Source organism: Bubalus bubalis, chromosome 11 (assembly GCF_019923935.1).
Source record: "Bubalus bubalis isolate 160015118507 breed Murrah chromosome 11, NDDB_SH_1, whole genome shotgun sequence".
NCBI classification, from domain to species: Eukaryota; Metazoa; Chordata; class Mammalia; order Artiodactyla; family Bovidae; genus Bubalus; species Bubalus bubalis.
The window spans coordinates 36,884,218-36,903,278 of record NC_059167.1 but is presented as its reverse complement, the minus strand read 5'-3'; the positions used below and the strand labels follow the sequence as shown (position 1 = coordinate 36,903,278).

At 41.7% G+C, this 19,061-nt stretch overlaps 1 long non-coding RNA gene across 1 annotated transcript; it reads left to right on the top strand.

The window, feature by feature from the left end:
- Positions 1–398: 398 nt before the first annotated feature.
- Positions 399–2,305, top strand: LOC123328026. The gene is made up of 2 exons (XR_006542735.1): positions 399–660; positions 1,258–2,305. It is a non-coding gene; the product is annotated as an uncharacterized LOC123328026 (long non-coding RNA).
- The last annotated feature ends 16,756 nt before the right edge of the window (positions 2,306–19,061 follow it).

Here is a 19,061-nt window from a genome sequence, read left to right as displayed (position 1 = left end):
AAACTGGATTGGAGCCCTGACCTTCCAACTGGGCATACGCAAGTGTCCCACGAACTTTTGACATCAAAGGCTGAAAACTCCGCCAGATCGTGCTAAGTGCCACCAAGTTTTCAAGTACAGAAGCCTGTAGTGAGTTGTTGTTGTTCACCGAGTCGTGTCTGACTCTTTACAACCCCATGGACTGCAGCATACCAGGCCTCCCTGTCCTTCACCATCTCCCGAGTTCGCCCAAATTCATGTTCATTGCATCACTGATGCCTTCCAGCTGTTACACCTGTGCAGATTGACAATTACCACACCTTTCCCGAAGCTCCCTATGGCTCAGACCGCCCTATTGCTTTATTCCTTATCATATAGATACCACCCCCTTCTAGTCACTCACCTTCCGGAAGGCAGATCTGAATTCTGTTCTACCGTCTTCTTGATTGTCTGTAACTTAAAACTCTCTTTGCTGCAAACCTCACCTGGATGTCTTAACATTTTGGCTTGCTGTGCATCGGGAAAAGCGAACCTTGTTTAAAAGAAGCAGGAGTAGGGACTCGAATATTCCCACCCAGGATCTGGGTGCTGGTCCTTGGTAGATTCTGCTTCACCCAAGCTGCATGGGAGAGTAAGAAGAAAAAGAGGAAGAAATGAGGAAAGCGGGGAGAAAAGGAGATGGTAGGCAGAGTGGGAGGGAAGGCGAGAAAGAAGAGAGAAAAATGGGTGGGTGGGAGGAGAAGAAAAGGAAAGACATGAGCACAGCATACAGGTTTCCTCACCTAATCCTCATAACAATCATGGGAAACGGGCATAAATAAGGATTATTGTTGTTCCTTCCCCCCCCCCACCCCCGCTCCCAGTGAAGAAACAGGCCTAGAAAGTTTAAGGAACTTGCTCAAGATCTCATAACTACGAAGCCACGAAGAAAGGATTTGAAGCCAGGTAGCCTGAGTTGGTAAATGGACAGGGAGGCCTGGTGCGCTGCAATTCATGGGGTCGCAAAGAGTCAGACACGACTGAGCGACTGAACTGAACTGAGTCTGACTCAAGAGCCTGCTATTCCAACAAGTAGTAAAAAGACAGTGTAGAGAAGACATTAGGTTGGTGCAAATGTATTAATGATAGTGGTTTTTGCATTTTTGAAATTTGCCATTTGACACTGGAATACATTCTTAAATAAGTATGGTTATGTTATACATCATTTTACTGTGCATTTGTCACCTTGTTTTTTGGCTAATGATTTATTACTTGCTATTTATTTTGTATGTATTTTAGGCTATGGAAATGGTGTTAGACAAAAAGAAAATCTGGGCAGTTTTCTTATTTGGATTCAAATGAGTCGTAAAGCAGCAGAGACAACTGGCAACATCAACAATGCATTTGGCCCAGGAACTGACAACGACGTCCAGTGCAGGGGTGGTTCAAGAAGTTTGGCAAAGGAGACAAGAGCCTTGAAGATGAGGAGTGCAGTAGCTCGCCTTGGAAAGTTGACAATGACCAACTAAAAATCTTCATCAAAGTTGATTCTCTTAACAGTTACACAAGAATGTGCTGAAGAACACAACATTGACCATTCTACAGTCGTTCAGCATTTGAAGCAAATTGGAAAGGTGAAAAAGCTCGATAGGTGGGTGCCTCATGAGCTGACTAAAATTAAAAAAAAAAACTTTTGAAGTATCATCTTCTCTTATTCTACGAAACAACAACAAACCATTTCTCAATCGGATTGTGACACGTGACGAAATATGGATTTTATATGACAACCAGCAACAACCATCTCAGTGGTTGGACCTAGAAGAAGCCCCAAAGCACTTCCCAAAGCCAAACTTACACCAAAAAAGGGATCATGGTCACTGTGTGGTGGTCTGCTGCTGGTCTGATTCACTACAGCTTTTTGAATTCCAGCAAAACCATTACATCTGAGAGGTATGCTCAGCAAATTGATGACACGCACCAAAAACTGCAATGCCTGCAGCTGGCAGTGGTCCACAGAAAGGGCCAAATTTTTCTCCACAACAAGGCCTGACTGCATGTCCCACAACCAATGCTTTAAAACTTGGATGAATTGGGCTACCAAGTTTTGCCTCATCTGCCAGGCTCACCCGACTTAATGCCAATGAACTACCACTTCTTCAGGCATCTTGATGACTTTTTGCAGGGAAAACACTTCCACAACCAGCAGGAGGCAGAAAATCCTTCCCAAGAGTTCATGGAATCCCAAAGAACAGATTTTTACACTACAGAAATAAACTTATTTCCTGTTGGCAAAATGTGTTGATTGTAATGGTTCCTATTTCGATTAATAAAGATGAATTTGAGCCTAGTTATGATGATTTAAAATTCATGGTGTGAAACCTCAGTTACTTTTGCACAAACAATGAGCAGTTGAGAGAAGCCAGAGCATCTTTGGAAGTAGGGAGATGGAGTTAACACTGTTAAAAAAAAAAAATACAAGAACTCTGGAGATCGACTTTCAGAGGATGAAACTGAGGCTATTGGAAGCAAAGGTTTCTCTCTAGTAAAAATAAGCAAGGAGCCTTTTCCCTCCTAACCTTAAGTACTATCTTCATAAAAAAGAGCTCTAGATATTTGGGATGGGGGTAGAAGGGAATGGGCAGTAAAGAAAAAGGGAGAAGGGCTGGGATTAATTATAGTTGTTTCCTTCAAAGAGTTGAGGTGAAGTGTAATAATGGTGCCAGGAGCTTTCTCCTCTGCCTCCTGGGGTGAATGTTGGGGGTCTGTTTAGTGACAGTGGTCAGATTTTCCCTGGCTGGCCGGCATGGACTACTTGTGTTAGAACTAGAGGACCAGGGCAAGCATTCCACACCAGCAGTCCTAGCATTCTGCATTCTTGGAAGGGACCATCACTGAACAGGAACGTGGCTGGCTTTGTTAGGTCTTATCTCCTCATCTGCAGTTGGAGGCTTTCCTTCCTTTTGCAGGTGCTCTCATTTCCTTCATTATTTGTTTATTAGAAAATCGTGTGGGCTTCCAAAGTCATTCTTATGCTAAGGAAGGTCGAATGTGATAACATATTTGTGTTGGCCAAGAGTGAGGACATAGCAAATACCGAAAGTCACATAATCATGAGTGTAACTGAAAGTGGTGCTTCACGTGTAAACAAAGCTCCCTGTCTCCCACAAGCAGGGGTCACCAAGGTCTCAAAAGCACAGAGAAGGCTGGTCCTATAAATCTGGTTGCTTGAGCACTGTGGCAACTATGGCTGGAGCTATTTCTAAGATTTAACTCAGGGATGCTACAGGTCAGACAGCCTTTCTCAAGCCGAAAAGAGTGCCTGAAAATGTTGAGGTTGAACCAAGCTTTCAGTGTGAGAAATAAGTTCTCCATTCGTTGACATTCCTGAAGCCTGTTGATATCCCTACAGCCTAGAGGAGAAGCGAAGTAAAACTTTGGTGGGCCTAAAAAGAACATACCTGACTCATGTCTCCAAAACTAAAGCAATGAGGAAGCAAACTAAGAAAGAAACCAATATTTCTGGCCCAAGCACTATTCAAACGGCTTTCTTAGTTCTCACACACCCTCTAGACAGAAGTCCACATTTCTTTGCAGGATCTTACATTGCTAAAACTCAAAATCTCAGTATGAACATTGTTTTGTTTTGTTTTTGTCATTACCTCACCAGCAAATCAAAAACTAAGTTTGAGCTAGTCATACGAAAATATTCCATTCTTGAAATTCTAACTTTATCTCTTGCCCCCAGTTCATTAAAGGTCATTCCTATGGGTACTATCTTGTATAACCTGCCTTGCTGTCAAATATATTTAATATAATAGTAAAGGTCACATAAAATATGTGTTATAATAAACAAAAGGAGAACAAAGAAAAATAACAAGGGAAAATAAGGAACAAGGCATAAATTTTAAGCAGGAAGGTGACCAGTGCACAAAGTACATACCATAAAGTTCTTCATGTCTGATAAGGGGCAACCACAACTTATTTCAGAGCTTTCTTGCCACAAACAAGAGCAGGAGAAAGTGAATGGGTACACAGCTGAGGGTGTCCATGGGCTAACAACAAACTGTTTCAGAGAAGCAATGTAGTAAGACCACAAGGAAATTTCTCCCAGGAAGCCTCAAATAACTAGATCCTTTGTAGTATTTCAAGCACTGTCCTGGATTCATTTTTTTCATCAGCCTTTTACTGAGCCCCTACTAAGTACCAGATTGCATGGGGATACAGAAATAAGTAAACAGACTGCTCTTGCCCTCGTGCAACTTAACATCTCCTAGGAGACAAATAACTTTCCCTGGTGATCACAGAAATTAATTATAAATACGACCTCAGCAAGAGCCACAAGGGAAGGGCAGCAGTGCTAAGAGAACATCTAAGAGAAACCGATTTCACAACATCCTTATGGTTAACTTAGCATTGGGTTTCATGGGACTGTTAAGAGTAACCAGTGTCTCACCTCACATGTTCAGTATGTTACCAAGAGAGAAAAACACAAAGTTTGTATTACGCAAGTCTCAAATTAAGTAGTATCCATGAAAGGCTTTGAAAACTACAAAGCACTATGTAAATATAAGGTATTTGAATGGGGGTGGGGGCGGGGAAGGAATACTAGTGAAGGAGTAATCTGAATAAGTAGAATAGCTAAATAAGTGTTCTGCTATAATTGTAGTAATCTAGAAAGTTTGATTCTAAATAAGTAGAATGATTGTATAAATGTTACCTAAGCAATGCAAATCAACCATAAATCAGCTTTTTTAAAATCACCTTGACTATGGATTAAAAAGTATGCCAATACTTTTGCTACAATGTGGTTACAAAATAAATCAGCTTCTAATTTTTTTATTGTAAACTGATACATCAGTTCAATATATTTCTATTTTGTCACATAAATGAATCAAGCATAATCAAAACTCATGCATACAATAGTTACATGATTTTACCATAAATATTCTTTGAACATTTTTTTCTCCATTTCATCTATCTTTCAATAACATAAAGTTGCAAGTGCCTTATAGTTTTTAGTGTCTTTTCAGAGACACTACTGAATTTATGCTTACAGCCATTCTGTAAGGCAGGTAAAGATGAAAACTGAGGCTCAGAAAGGTGAAGTGGCAAGTTCAAATTAAATAGTAGTAAATTGTGAAATCATCATACCTGGTAGCTCAGACAGTAAAGAAACTGCCTGCAATGCAGGAGACCTGAGTTCAGTCCCTGGGTCAGGAAGATCCCCTAGAGAAGGGAATGGCAACCCACTCCAGTATTCTAGCCTGATAATCCCATGGACAGAGGAGCCTGGCAAGCTACATACAGTCCATGGCATTGCAGAGTCAGACACATCTGAGCGACTAACACTTTCACTTTCAAATAGTGAAATCAAAAAGCCTGAGGCTGATTGATCTTTAGGATGAGCGTCTTTCCACTGTACTACTCTGTAAATTGTCTACAAAACTGCCTGAAAAGGATGCTATAGACAAGAAAGTGGGCTTTCCAACAACTGGAGTAAAAGATGAAAGCAGAAACAATCGCTTCTGTGAAGACTTGACTGATGTCTAGTGTTAAGTACTTGGATCAGAATCCTTTCACAAAGAAGAAAGATTCGTCATTTCATTCTGCAGATTATGAGCTTTCTGGAGCAAGTTGTGCATCATCTCTTTTGCCCTAGGAGCTTCAACAGTTTACCCAGACCTTTCTCACACACAATTGAATATGTATCAGTAATTCAATCCCAGGCTCCTGTTCCTGGTAACAATGCATGATTTTTACCTCTGCACCAGATGAAACAGCCTCTTGCCTCCTGGCATCATTGTTTTTTCCTCTCCAGTAAAACTCCTTGGGGATACCTTTCACAATGATTCAAATGTGTGCGGAGTTGATCAAAGAATGAAAAAAAAGAAAAAGAGAGAGACTCAGCACAAAGAAACTCTTAGGCATGTATAAATCAGGGTCTGTTAGATAAGTGTTCTCCATCCATTTTGTTAAGGCTTTCATGTTTCATTATTTGTAAGCACAACCTGAAAAGAACAAGACAAAATCATGGAGGACCAAAAGACAAAAGGAACGAAAAGCAGTAGCTCCACTTCCCTTCCAGTCACATCTGCTCCCTCCGCCAGATTGGCAGTGAACTCAATGGACACTTCAAATCAGAAGGAAGTGGGACTAAAAGGTCCATGCTAGCAGAGGTGGAGGCCAAGTGGGCCTTGCCTGCCCAGCAAAGTTGATCCAGAGCTTAGCTACAGAAGTTCTCAGAGTCACAAATTTCAGAGCTGGTTTTTTTGTTTTTGTTTTCTTTTCTAGATGTGATGAAAGGACAGGGTCTAGAGAGAATTGGGGTGTTTTCATTTCCATTAATTCTACTGGTCACCAAGTATTTTTTTAATGATGTAAGAGGCACTGAGCTGGATGTCGAAGGGTAATCCTTAGAAACCAAAGGCATCATGTCTGTCCTTGCAGAAGGCAGAGCCTTGTACTTGAGCAACTGTCCTGAAATCTCAGAAGGGAGAGTCCAGAGGCCTTCTTGAGGGCCAAATGTTCTCAGAGGTGTCGAAGCTTATAGCTAATCACAAGCAATAATTGCAGCCACATGACATAATCTCCTCCTCCCTTTTTAAGTGTGTTTTACTATGGGATCCCAAGAAATTCTGGGGTTACTCCTGATAGAGTTTATAGAGGAAAAGAGAGTTTCTCTACCAGCCTTGCTGTATTTCTTTCCCTTTAACAGTGGGTTAAGGGTGTGGGTTGGAAAATGAGTCAGATCTGACTTTGAATTCCCATTCTGCTACTTTCTAACTGTGTAAATTTGGACAAGTTTCTTAACCTCTCCAAGAATTCTCTCTGTAAAATGCAGATAACAATCAAAAGAGCCATGGTTATGGAGAAGAAATGAGGTGATGCAAGTCAGCACCTAGCAGGGTCCACATTCAACTGATAAGATTGTTAGCATTGTCCTCCTCACATGCCGAGTACAGCCTCTGTTCTCTCACCTTCTGCTAAGACACGCTGAGGTTGCTTCCACTGAGTACAAATATAATATATGGCCCCTGCTAACCACTGGACTGATTCCTATTAGGTGATCATTTCAAAAGAACCCGTCATGCCTTTTAGAACAGTGCTGGAAAACCGATATTTTTCTTCAAAGAATCCTTGATACTTTACATCTTCTGCCCTCTCTACTATTGTGTTCTATTCAAAAACATGTTTTTCTACTGCCAGTGTGAGGCATGATTTTAGAATGCATTGTTATAATCATCTACCTGTAATAAGCCACTTTTACGTCTGCTGTTTCATGTGATCCTTACAACTATCCTCTGAAAGAGAGGCTTCTCAGGATACAGAGAGATTTAATGACTTGCCCCAAGTCACCAGCTGGCAAACAGCAGAGTGGGAATTGAACCCAGGTGACCCCAAATAGAGCTTTTTCACAGCTTGAGGAGTCAGTGATGGGCTTCTCAGATTCTTCATCTGCAGGAAGGGCTTCTGCAAACTCAATGCTCAAGTAAACCCTTGAGTCCCTAATGAACCCATTATAGAGTCCAGGTGTTGTCAGGACTGCTTATAACACAGCCCTGCTTCTCGCCAGGAAGGCATCTCAGCAGAACATCACACTGTCCCCACCAACCCAGGTCCTGTCCACATGGAATGCCCTGAAGAGCCAAATAAACAGATTTAACTGACTTACATGTTTTCCTTGCCAAACATTATAAAATGAAGTAATGGGTAACCTGCACTAAGTCTGCTGGATTCTCAGACTTTCCTTCCCCCCCCTGAGGAATGGAAAATTATTTGAATGAGATGGGAAACCAGCTTTTCCTCTCTCTCTTTCAAAATTTCTCAAAACACATTACTATGCTACTGGAAGACATTCAATTCAACGAAGTCATTAAGTTAAATCATCTGCACACATTTTCTCAGTAAGATGAGTTTGCATGGTGGACTGATTTCATAGAACAGTTGCATGTAAACATCTCCAGGGAAAACCAGATGTCACTGACACATCAGTACCTAGTTAGTCCTACAAAGAGCATGGCACTGGTTCTGGACAGCATCTTTCCAGGAATCCTGTAACCCAGGGTGGAACTTCTCTCCGCATCCCAGCTGGTGGGCAGTTTTTTCCGCTCCTCCAGCAATGCGCTTTGCTCTCAGCTCTATAGCACTTAAAGCAGAGATGGCCGGTTAGGCCACCCAGGATTCTTCAGCTAAGATTTCTGGAAATCCAAGGCCTGAAACTCAGAGACCACAGGCCCCCTCAGGGAATGGGAGAATAAAACGCCTGGACCCACTGATTGTTCTAATACTTCACTCAGGGAGGTGGGCCAGGAGACCAGAGGGCCTGCTGGGAACAAAGTCCTATTAATTACGGGGGCCCCTGGAGGCACAGGCCTGAGGAGCCTTCGAAACAAAAGGAAGAAGGGATGAGAGGAAGATGTGGCTAAAATGACCCTGTCCAGAAAGAATGTTACTTAATTACATGTTACTTTTTTTTTTAACTATAGGAAAGACTCTATATGCTTTTGTGTGTTATAGAGATCACAATAAGCATAAAACACAAAGGAGGGGCAAACTGTATGGGATTAGTCTAATTAGTGAGAAAAAAACATTATTCAGCTGACCCTGTAAATATTCGCTTTAAAAATCTAAAACTTAAAAAATATGTTACAAATGTCTTCCAGGGTCTGCCAGGCTAGAACAATAGGCCACCAATAGAGCATTCCTGTACCACTGTTCGTGATTGAGTGGGGGTAGCACAGCATTTCCTATAAAGACAGGATGGCTTCAGTCTCTGGAAGCAATAAGCAATGTGTTAAGGTTTAAAGGTACGTTAAGAACTCAGATGCCCTGGGAACCAAAACAGGGTCCCAGAAAATTTGAGTCATGTCAAGACTTTTTCAGTGGTGGCAATTTCCACCACTTACATTAAAGACATGGTAACTCCATGTTTCAAAGGATGAACATCCATTATTAAGCATAAAAAAGAAACCAATAAAGTTAACAAATCTACTATAGGCCTTAGCGGGGTGGGCAAAAGAAGTAGAAGCCATCTGCTTTGCCCTGGAGGACCTTCCACTAATACGAAAGCAAACTTGGGAAAATTATGTGTTACCACCAGTGACTTTACCTCTTCACCCCTAGCCAATTTTCAGTTACAAACTTGTGTGTAAAGACCACCAAGAGCAGATTGGTATTGTTTCTGCCTTCCTCTCTGATTGTAAATAATAATAACTTCCACCTGGTGAGGCAATATTTTTTTTCCTCTTTCCTTTCACTTCTAGTAGACGCCAATAAATGGGGGAAATCCACATATGCTAAACCAAGTTGTAACACAGATGAACAAGGTGCCTAAAAACTAAAATAACAAATCCTGATCAAAGAAGCAAAGAGGATCCCAAGAGGCAAAGGAGATTCGTCCTTGTAAGACATTTAAATTCAGATGTCTTTCTGTGAAAGACTCAGCTCAGTAGAGAAATTTTGCTTGGCTGAAGACAGCATGATTTCAGATCCTTGTAACTTGCCTGGATGCTGAAATTCAAATGAATTCAGCTGCACAGAAAAAGAAGGAAATTATATCTGTAGAATTTAATGGGGGAGCTGTGTGCTCAAAAAAAGTTACAATTTTAACTCAAGGTCAATGTCTCTGACAACTAAATAACAATAATTGCTTACCCTTTCCGTGCAAAGTCCAGAGTCTGTAACAAGACTTAAGAGTAATGAAAAAGGAGAAAGAAGAAGAAATGGTTTTTGAGCTCAGACTTTGTGCCAAGCCTTATTTTATGTATTTAGCTACTATGGAGGCAAATAAACTTCGTAACTATTCTATACCCACTTTATAGATGGAGACACAGATTTAGAAAATGAGATAATTGCCTATAGTGGCCACACAGGGATGCAGTTTCCTTTCTTTTTTCTAAACTGGGTTACAGTTGCTTTACAATGTTTGTTAGTTTCTGCTTTATAAAAACTGAATCAACCATCAGTTCAGTTCAGTTCAGTCACTCAGTCGTGTCCAGCTCTTTGCGACCCCATGAATCACAGCATGCCAGGCCTCCCTGTCCATCACCAACTCCCGGAGTTCACTCAGACTCACATCCATCAAGTCAGTGATGCCATCCAGCCGTCTCATCCTCTGTCGTCCCCTTCTCCTCCTGCCCTCAATCTTTCCCAGCATCAGGGTCTTTTCAAATTAGTCAGCTCTTCGTATCAGGTGGCCAAAGTATTGGACTTTCAGCTTCAACATCAGTCCTTCCAATGAACACCCAGGACTGATCTTTAGAATGGACTGGTTGGATCTCCTTGCAGTCCAAGGGACTCTCAAGAGTCTTAGCCAACACCACAGTACAAAAGCATCAGTTCTTGGGCACTCAGCTTTCTTCATAGTCCAACTCTCACATCCATACATGACCACTGGAAAAACCATAGCCTTGAATAGACGAACCTTAGTTGGCAAAGTAATGTCTCTGCTTTTGAATATGCTGTCTAGGTTGGTCATAACTTTCCTTCCAAGGAGTAAGCATCTTTTAATTCATGGCTGCAATCACCATCTGCAGTGATTTTGGAGCCCAGAAAAATAAAGTCAGCCACCGTTTCCACTGTTTCCTCATCTATTTGCCATGAAGTGATGGGACCGGATGCCATGATCTTCGTTTTCTGAATGTTGAGCTTTAAGCCAACTTTTTCACTCTCCTCTTTCACTTTCATCAAGAGGCTCTTTAGTTCTTCTTCATTTTCTGCCATAAGGGTGGTGTCACATGCATATCTGAGGTTATTGATATTTCTCCCGGCAATCTTGATTCCAGCTTCTGCTTCCTCCAGACCAGCATTTCTCATGATGTACTCTGCATATAGGTTAAATAAGCAGGGGGACAATATACAGCCTTGACATACTCCTTTTCCTATTTGGAACCAGTCTGTTGTTCCATGTCCAGTTCTAATTGTTGCTTCCTGACCTGCACACAGATTTCTCAGGAGGCAGGTCAGGTGGTCTGGTATTCCCATGTCTTTCAGAATTTGCCCCAGTTTATTGTGATCCACTGTTTTATTGACTATGCCAAAGCCTTTAACTGTGTGGGTCACAATAAACTGTGGAAAATTCTGAAAGAGATGGGAATACCAGACCACCTGATCTGCCCCTTGAGAAATTTGTATGCAGGTCAGGAAGCAACAGTTAGAACTGGACATGGAACAACAGACTGGTTCCAAATAGGAAAAGGAGTACATCAAGGCTGTATATTGTCCCCCTGTTTATTTAACTTATATGCAGAGTACATCATGAGAAACGCTGGACTGGAGGAAACACAAGCTGGAATCAAGATTGCCGGGAGAAATATCAATAACCTCAGATATGCAGATGACACCACCTTTATGGCAGAAAGTGAAGAGGAACTCAAGAGCCTCTTGATGAAGATGAAAGTGGAGAGTGAAAAAGTTGGCTTAAAGCTCAACATTCAGAAAACGAAGATCATGGCATCCGGTCCCATCACTTCATGGCAAATAGATGGGGAAACAGTGGAAATGGTGGCTGACTTTATTTTTCTGGGCTCCAAAATCACTGCAGATGGTGACTGCAGCCATGAAATTAAAAGATGCTTACTCCTTGGAAGGAAAGTTATGACCAACCTAGACAGCATATTCAAAAGCAGAGACGTTACTTTGCCAACTAAGGTTCGTCTATTCAAGGCTATGGTTTTTCCTGGGTCATGTATGGATGTGAAAGTTGGACTGTGAAGAAGGCTGAGCGCCGAAGAATTGATGCTTTTGAGCTGTGATGTTGGAGAAGACTCTTGAGAGTCCCTTGGACTGCAAGGAGATCCAACCAGTCCATTCGGAAGGAGATCAGCCCTGGGATTTCTTTGGAAGGAATGATGCTAAAGCTGAAACTCCAATACTTTGGCCACCTCGTGCGAAGAGTTGACTCATTGGAAAAGGCTCTGATGCTGGGAGGGATTGGGGGCAGGAGGCGAAGAGGACGACAGAGGATGAGATGGCTTGATGGCATCACTGACTGATGGACATGAATCTGAGTGAACTCTGGGAGTTGGTAATGGACAGGGAGGCCTGGCGTGCTGCGATTCATGGGGTCGCAAAGAATCGGACACAACTGAGCAACTGATCTGATCTGATTATGATCCACACAGTCAAGGCTTTGGCATAGTCAATAAAGCAGAAATAGATGTTTTTCTGGAACTCTCTTGCTTTTTCCATGATCCAGAGTATGTTGGCAGTTTGATCTCTGGTTCCTCTGCCTTTTCTAAAACCAGCTTGAACATCTGGAAGTTCACGGTTCACGTATTGCTGAAGCCTGGCTTGGAGAATTTTGGGCATCACTTTACTAGCATGTGAGATGAGTGCAATTGTGCGGTAGTTTGAGCATTCTTTACATATACATATATCCTATCCCTCTCGGATCTCCCTCCCACCACCGCCCCTCCCTCCCATTCTACCCATCTAGGTCACCACAGAGCACCGAGCTGAGTTCCCTGTGCTATACAGCAGATTCCCACTGGCTATCTATTTTACACTTGGTAGTGTATATATGCCAATCCTAATCTCCCAATTCACCCCATCCTCCTTACCCCACCGTCCTGTGTCCACATGTCCATTCTCAATGTCTACGTCTCTATTCCTACCCTGCAAATACGTTCACCTGTACCAAATGAGGCTTCCTCATACATTCCTTTATCCATGATATTTGGCTGCTCCTTGAACCATCCACCCTGCAATAAATGTACCCTTTCTCTCTGACATTTCTACAGATAGCATGTCTGCGTATGTCAGCACTGATCCCTACCTCCCTCTCTAAATGACTCTCCTCACTTCTGAGATGCTAATCCTTTGACTTTTACCACCCCGCTGGCTCCTCTTCTCTCACATGCCAGGCATGATGATGCCAGTCGAGGCTTTCTCCCAAGTGTGGCTTTCAGCCCTCCTCTCTGTATTGTGTTATGGTTTCAAGGCCTTAGCTGACAATAACAAATGCAAAAATCCGAGGATGGGGTAGTTGTTAGGGATGCCTGGGCGCGACATCAAAATCTGGGCTGTAAGGCCAAAGAGGGGTCAAGGACATGGCCTGAGAGCTCACAAACACCCTCCTGCCCAACTCTTCCCAAGTGGCAGGCAGAAAGAAACCTCAGAAGCTTATTCTTTTAAAGGAGAACGAGGAAAATCAGAGAAAAGGAAGAAAAGAAGGGAGGGAAAGTGGAGGGAGGGAGAAGGAAGAGAAAGTTTTCTGGGTCCCATCCAGGACATTCATCACCAAGTTTGAGGTAAGGCCTGGCAATCTGAACTGTTACCAGCTAAGGATTTCACCCAGTCCAAGTAGAAGCCTCATGTTCAAGGTCCTCAGACAAATCTGAGATCAAAGCTGGAGGAAATTAGCAAGGAGACAAAGTATTAGAACCATAACACTCCTGTGATCTTCCAGGGCACCAAGTTCTGAGTCTATTCCTTTTGAATGTCCAGGGCCCCAGGGTCCTGCCTTACTTGACTTACGATCCCACCCACTCCCACAGTTGTCTGCTCGGGTGGTGCGGAAGTTGCCAGAGGAAGCTGGGGTAGAAGGCTGCCTCTCGTGAGGACAGGAATGTCACAACAGTTTTCCAAGCTTCAGGCCAGCGCCCCTCCCAAGCTGCCAGATGTTCAGCATGGGCTGAACTGGGTTTTCAGACTCCCCATTCAGCATGTGTGGAGAGGAGGACAAAACATGGCATCCTGCTAGGGTAGGGGGTGGGAGGGATTGTGTAGCAGGCAATGCCAACCTTGGCATGTGGCTTTCAAGTGGTTCACGGTAAAAAAGATAAGTAAGCAAACACGAGCACTCCACTCTCTTTAGCACGATTTCTTTGAGGCAGGTTTTCAACTTGGTCTGCCCCTGCTTCTTCACTTAACTGGAACAGGATCTGTCTGAACTCCATCTTTGACAGTAACCTTGTATTGATTGTGGTCCTCTCTGAGAACAACCTGTGTGGGGTGTGTGAATCCCACATTTGAACGTCTTGAATGTCTCTCCTTGCCTGGGTCACCAAAGACCTGCTGGAGTCCTTGAATGTCTCATCGTCCTCCCAGTAGCTTGTGAGTGAATAATCAAATCAATCAATGCGTTAGATCAGCCAGGCACGAGACACCTGGGAAATGGCTAATCATCCATGCAACGATTGTCTGACATTTTCCATAACTCTTTGGTTCACCTTATCCCTCTTCCTCACTTTTGCCACCTCAGGTGGAGCCCAGTATCAGACATCGGGAACGAGTTTGAAATCTGCTGATGCACCACAGAGATACACAATAACAATACTTTATTTCTCACTAACTTAGCATGACTTGGGTCACAAGCCCAACTTTTTGGAACCCTTGAACTGGCCAATTCAAGTTCTCTCAGGGGGCTCAGCTCTGTGAGGCTGTCCTCAAACTTACAAACCCATTCCTCAGGTGCCGCCCTGGGAAATGGAGCGAGGTTCCTCACTGCTCTGGGGCTCCCTCGGGGTCTGACCCCTGAACCATGCAGTTTGCAAGGACCGTTTCTTAAGCACCCACGAGGCCCTCATTTGTCACTGTGTCTCTCATCCTTCCTTCTTCACCGTTGGGTGAACTCGAATTTTTTTGAGCCACAACCAGCCATCATTTCCAACTGTGTGTCTCCTGGTAAACTTTTGCTCTCAGTCCACCAGGCTTTCAATATTAAAAGCAAAGTGTTTGGAGTTCTAAATCCTTGTTTTTCTCCTCTAAGGGCCTGGTTCTGAACCAAAAACTATACAGCTTTGGTGTGAAATATAGAACTTTTTTTTTCCAGCAGGCAGTTATTGAGGGCCTGCCCTATTCCATTCACAGCATTAGACATGCAGGGATGAATTACACAGGTCCCCGCCTCTCTGATCCGTGGACCACACACCGAGCAGAGCGTGGGCATCATCTGGAAACTAGCTAGACATAGATTATCTCAGACCCCACCCCAGACCTCCTGAATCAGAATCTTCATTTTAACAAGATGCCCAGCAGATTCACGTGCATACTGATATTTGCAGAGCTCTGGACTTTTATTCTACTCACTAACCCCCCAATATTATCTATATTTGATAGAAGTGAAAAGGAAGCCCCAAATAGGTAAGAACTACCCCTAGAAGCACCAGATCCTGACTAGAAACCAAGGCTTCTCCACCAGAACACTTCTCCTGCCCTAATCCCTGGGTGTGTTCTTCTTTGGAGGGTCTGTACATTGCAGGGTCGGGCCTTGGGCAGACTCAGAACCTTGTTCTTGTTCCATCTTCTCCAGTTCTGTTGAACACAGGGCTGTGTGCAGAGCAGAGAGCTCTGGGAGGCCTCATTGGCACCAGCTGAGACCCAGCACAGCATCTGTAAAGGAAGTGCTTTCCAAAGCCCATTTGAAATGTTTATTTCTTTCAAATTCATAAACATTTCTGAGTGCTCACCACATGCAAAGCCCTGGGCTAGATGAATCAGGGAAAACAAAGTGGAATAAAACAATCTCGGGACCCATCCCAGGTTCACAATCTGGTTGGGGAAACATACTACCAATATAAAATTCGGGGTGGTGTTAACAGAGATCATAGTGAGATTTGTTTACTTTGCTATGGAATAGTCACTCACAGCATTTATCCCTCCAGCTACCATTAGGTCAGTCAATCACATTGGCCTATTAGTATACAGATGATGAGAATCAGTTTGGAGGTGAAATCAGGCCAAATCTAAATCTGAGGTGAGGCTATTCAACTACATGATCTAAATGTTATTAATGTTTAAATACATTGGTACATTCTGAATGGAAGGAAGATATGTTCCTGAAGCTAAGAGATTTTATTGTTTCTGTTGCTCTTGCTTGCATTGGAAATGGGGTATTTTGGCTAATTTAATATTCTGGCAAATGGACTTACTATATAGAAAGTATGAAAACAAGATCAATGAGATGGAGTCCACACAAGACATGAAATCCAGGCTCAGAATATTTTGTTCAGCTTATATACCACCTTAAAAATCAATAATCCATCATCCTGAGCCTCTTGACTACTATTCTCTTGTAATACATTTATCAAAGCATTCTGAAACACTATACAATTTGGAGATCATTTTTTAAAATATTACTAAAAGAATCTTTTAAAAATGACTTCCTAGGTATCTGGAGTTTAGAAACAGAGCTTACTATATGCAAATGTAACTTGCCAATAAGAAACTAATATTTTGGTTACCAATAAGTATACAAAATCCAGAAATTATATTCCAATTGAAAAGTTATTCATCACACTTAATCACATTCATCACCCTTAATCACAAAGAAAGAGGCCTCCTAAAAGCAAACAGGAACAAAATCAGTGACCAACTTCTGCAGCTTAACTGTGTTAAGAAAATGGGAGAAATTATTTTCCAGACTGTAGTTATAGAAACAAGCAGTAAGTTCCAGAATTAGGAATCTATATGGAGAGGAAAATCTTCAGTCCTAAATTATTAGCAAAAATTTCAAAGAAACAAGAATAATTATCTAGAGATTACTGAATACAAACCATGAGAGATGGTAATTCATAGCTTCAAAAAGGATAGAAAAAAGTATTAACTATTAAGGGAAATGGATTCTTAAGGAAGAACCCACAGCAATAAAAATTATACAGTTCTTATTTCCTTAAAGTTAGAAGAAAAAATATTGACTTTAGAAGGTGAAAATGCCTAAGATCAAAATGAGAATTCAAGATTAAAGGTCATGTACTTGAAGATTGCCAACAGTAGATTTCAAATATTCTCACCACAAAAAATATATGGTGACTATGTGACATGATGGAGGTGGTTACTAACACCATTTTGGTGATGGCAGTATTCGTTTTGCAATATATAAATATATCAAAGCAACACATTGTGAGCCTTAAACTTCAATACTGTTATATGTCAATTAAATCCAAAGCTGAGGGAAAAGATAAATGATAGTGGCAGGTCTAAAAGTGAGCCCCCAAGAAATGAGTTTGTCATCTTATAAACAATTAAAAAAAAAAAAACTTTGATTACACACACACACACACACACAAAATCAACAACAACACTGGCTCCCATAAATAAGTTCAACTTCGTGCTGTAATGGCCTATAATCACGTACTGGGTTTATAAATCCAAAATGTGATGGGTTTCCTTATAACACAAAAGTACTCCAAGTCCTGTTATCTATGATTGTAAAGTTCTTCTCTTAACTTTTAAAAGTACATGCACATCTTGGAGATAGTAGGGGTTTGCTCAGACCACCACAATTAAAGTGAACATCACAATAAAGTCAACAAATATTTTGGCTTCCCAGTGCATATAAATGTTTACATCATATTATAGTCTATTAACTGCAACAGCATTATGCCAAAAAATGTATATACCTTCATTTAAAAATACTTCATTGTTTAAAAAATGCTAACCATCATCTGACAATGCAGGATTGCCACAATCCTACAATTTGTTATTAAAAAAAAAAACTCATCTTCAAAACACAATGGAAATACAATAAAACAAAGAGATATGCCTGTTTAAAAAAAAGAGAGATGCCTGTATAAAACATATTTTTAATAAGAAACATGGATTCACATTACACTTAGGAAGGTTGAAGCATACCTTTGAAACTCCTGAAACAACCAAAATAATAAAAGCAATTTCCTAACAATCTGAAATCAGCAGACTGTGACAATCATGTTTTTTTCCTATAGTGATCCACAGAAAGGGGGAAAAGTTAAACTTCTGAAAAGTTGGAACTAACCTGAGCATGATGAGAGGCTCAGAGAAAAGTTACTCAGGGCCTCTGCCTATAGCTGTACACAGAGGTGTCTAGCCAAACGGGAACCAAGCCCCTACTGTTCTCTCCAAGCCTGGGGTCACCTGAAGAGAAGGAGTCATTTTCTGATTGGTCTTCCCAAAAGGATGCCTTTTTCTGATTGGTCTGCAGAGACCAATGAATCTTTACAGCCTTGGATAAGTCAGTCTTTCTAGAGCGAGAGGGTTTTTTGTAGCCGCTTCCCTCCCACCCCTCACTACCCCCCCCCCCCCACCCCTTTTTAAAATGAAAGCTTTGGAATATGTTATCATCAAGATTTGAATTTGCTCTAAATTCTAAGATGCCATGGTTTTGTCTCTTGTAACTTTTCCTTTGGGCTTCCCAGGTGGCTGTGGTAAAGAATCTGCTTGCCAACGCAGGAGACCTGGTTTAAATCCACAGGTTGGGAAGAGCCCCTGGAGGAGGAAATGGCAACCCACTCCAGTATTCTTGCTGGGATAATCCCCTGGACAGAGGAGCCTGGCGGGCTACAGTTCATGGGATCATGAAGAGTGGAACACGACTAAACACACATGCATGTGACTTTTCCCTGACTCATCTGACTCATTGTGGATGATTGTTATGTGAAAGTATTGTAGGTATAACACTCACCCTCCACTTCCAATCTCTGATGAAGAAATGACTAGACGTTAATGCATCTTAGTGTTCTTCCCACTGAAATTGTATTCTCTTTTACATTTAGCAACATGTTGGTCATGTAATGGTTTTGAATAAATATTTAATTGTTTAGATTAGAGAAATATTTTGAATCAGTATCTTGCCTGTTGAACACCTTTCTTTTTACGTGGTTCTTACGTTAAAAATCTAGAACAGTGCTGTCTACGGAAATACAATGTGAACCCCATGTGTGATTTTAAAATTCTAGTAGCCACATTTAAAAAAAAGATAGTCTTAACATTGATTTAACCCAATGTATCAACATATTTAACATATAATAGTATAAAAATTATTCATAAGAGAGTTTACTTTTTTTTAAGCTAAATCTTTATCAAGTCAAGTGTGCATTTTATAATTACAGCACAATTCAGTATGGACTAGCCGTATTTTGAGAGCTCAGTGGCCACAAGTAGCTACTGACTACTGAGCAGCACGCATCTGGAGGGCATAAAATCAGTATGATGTATAAGGGAAGATGCATGTTGTCTCTTAAAATTTCATTCTTAAAAAAAAAATACTCGTTTTAATAGTCAAGTTTCGTATTAAAGAAAAAAGGCCAAATGCCTGGGGCTGTTTGGTCCTGACCTAAGTACAGGACTCTGCAGGAGTTTTAATAAGTGCCTTGCTGTTTACTGTTTGTATGCAACGTGCCCTA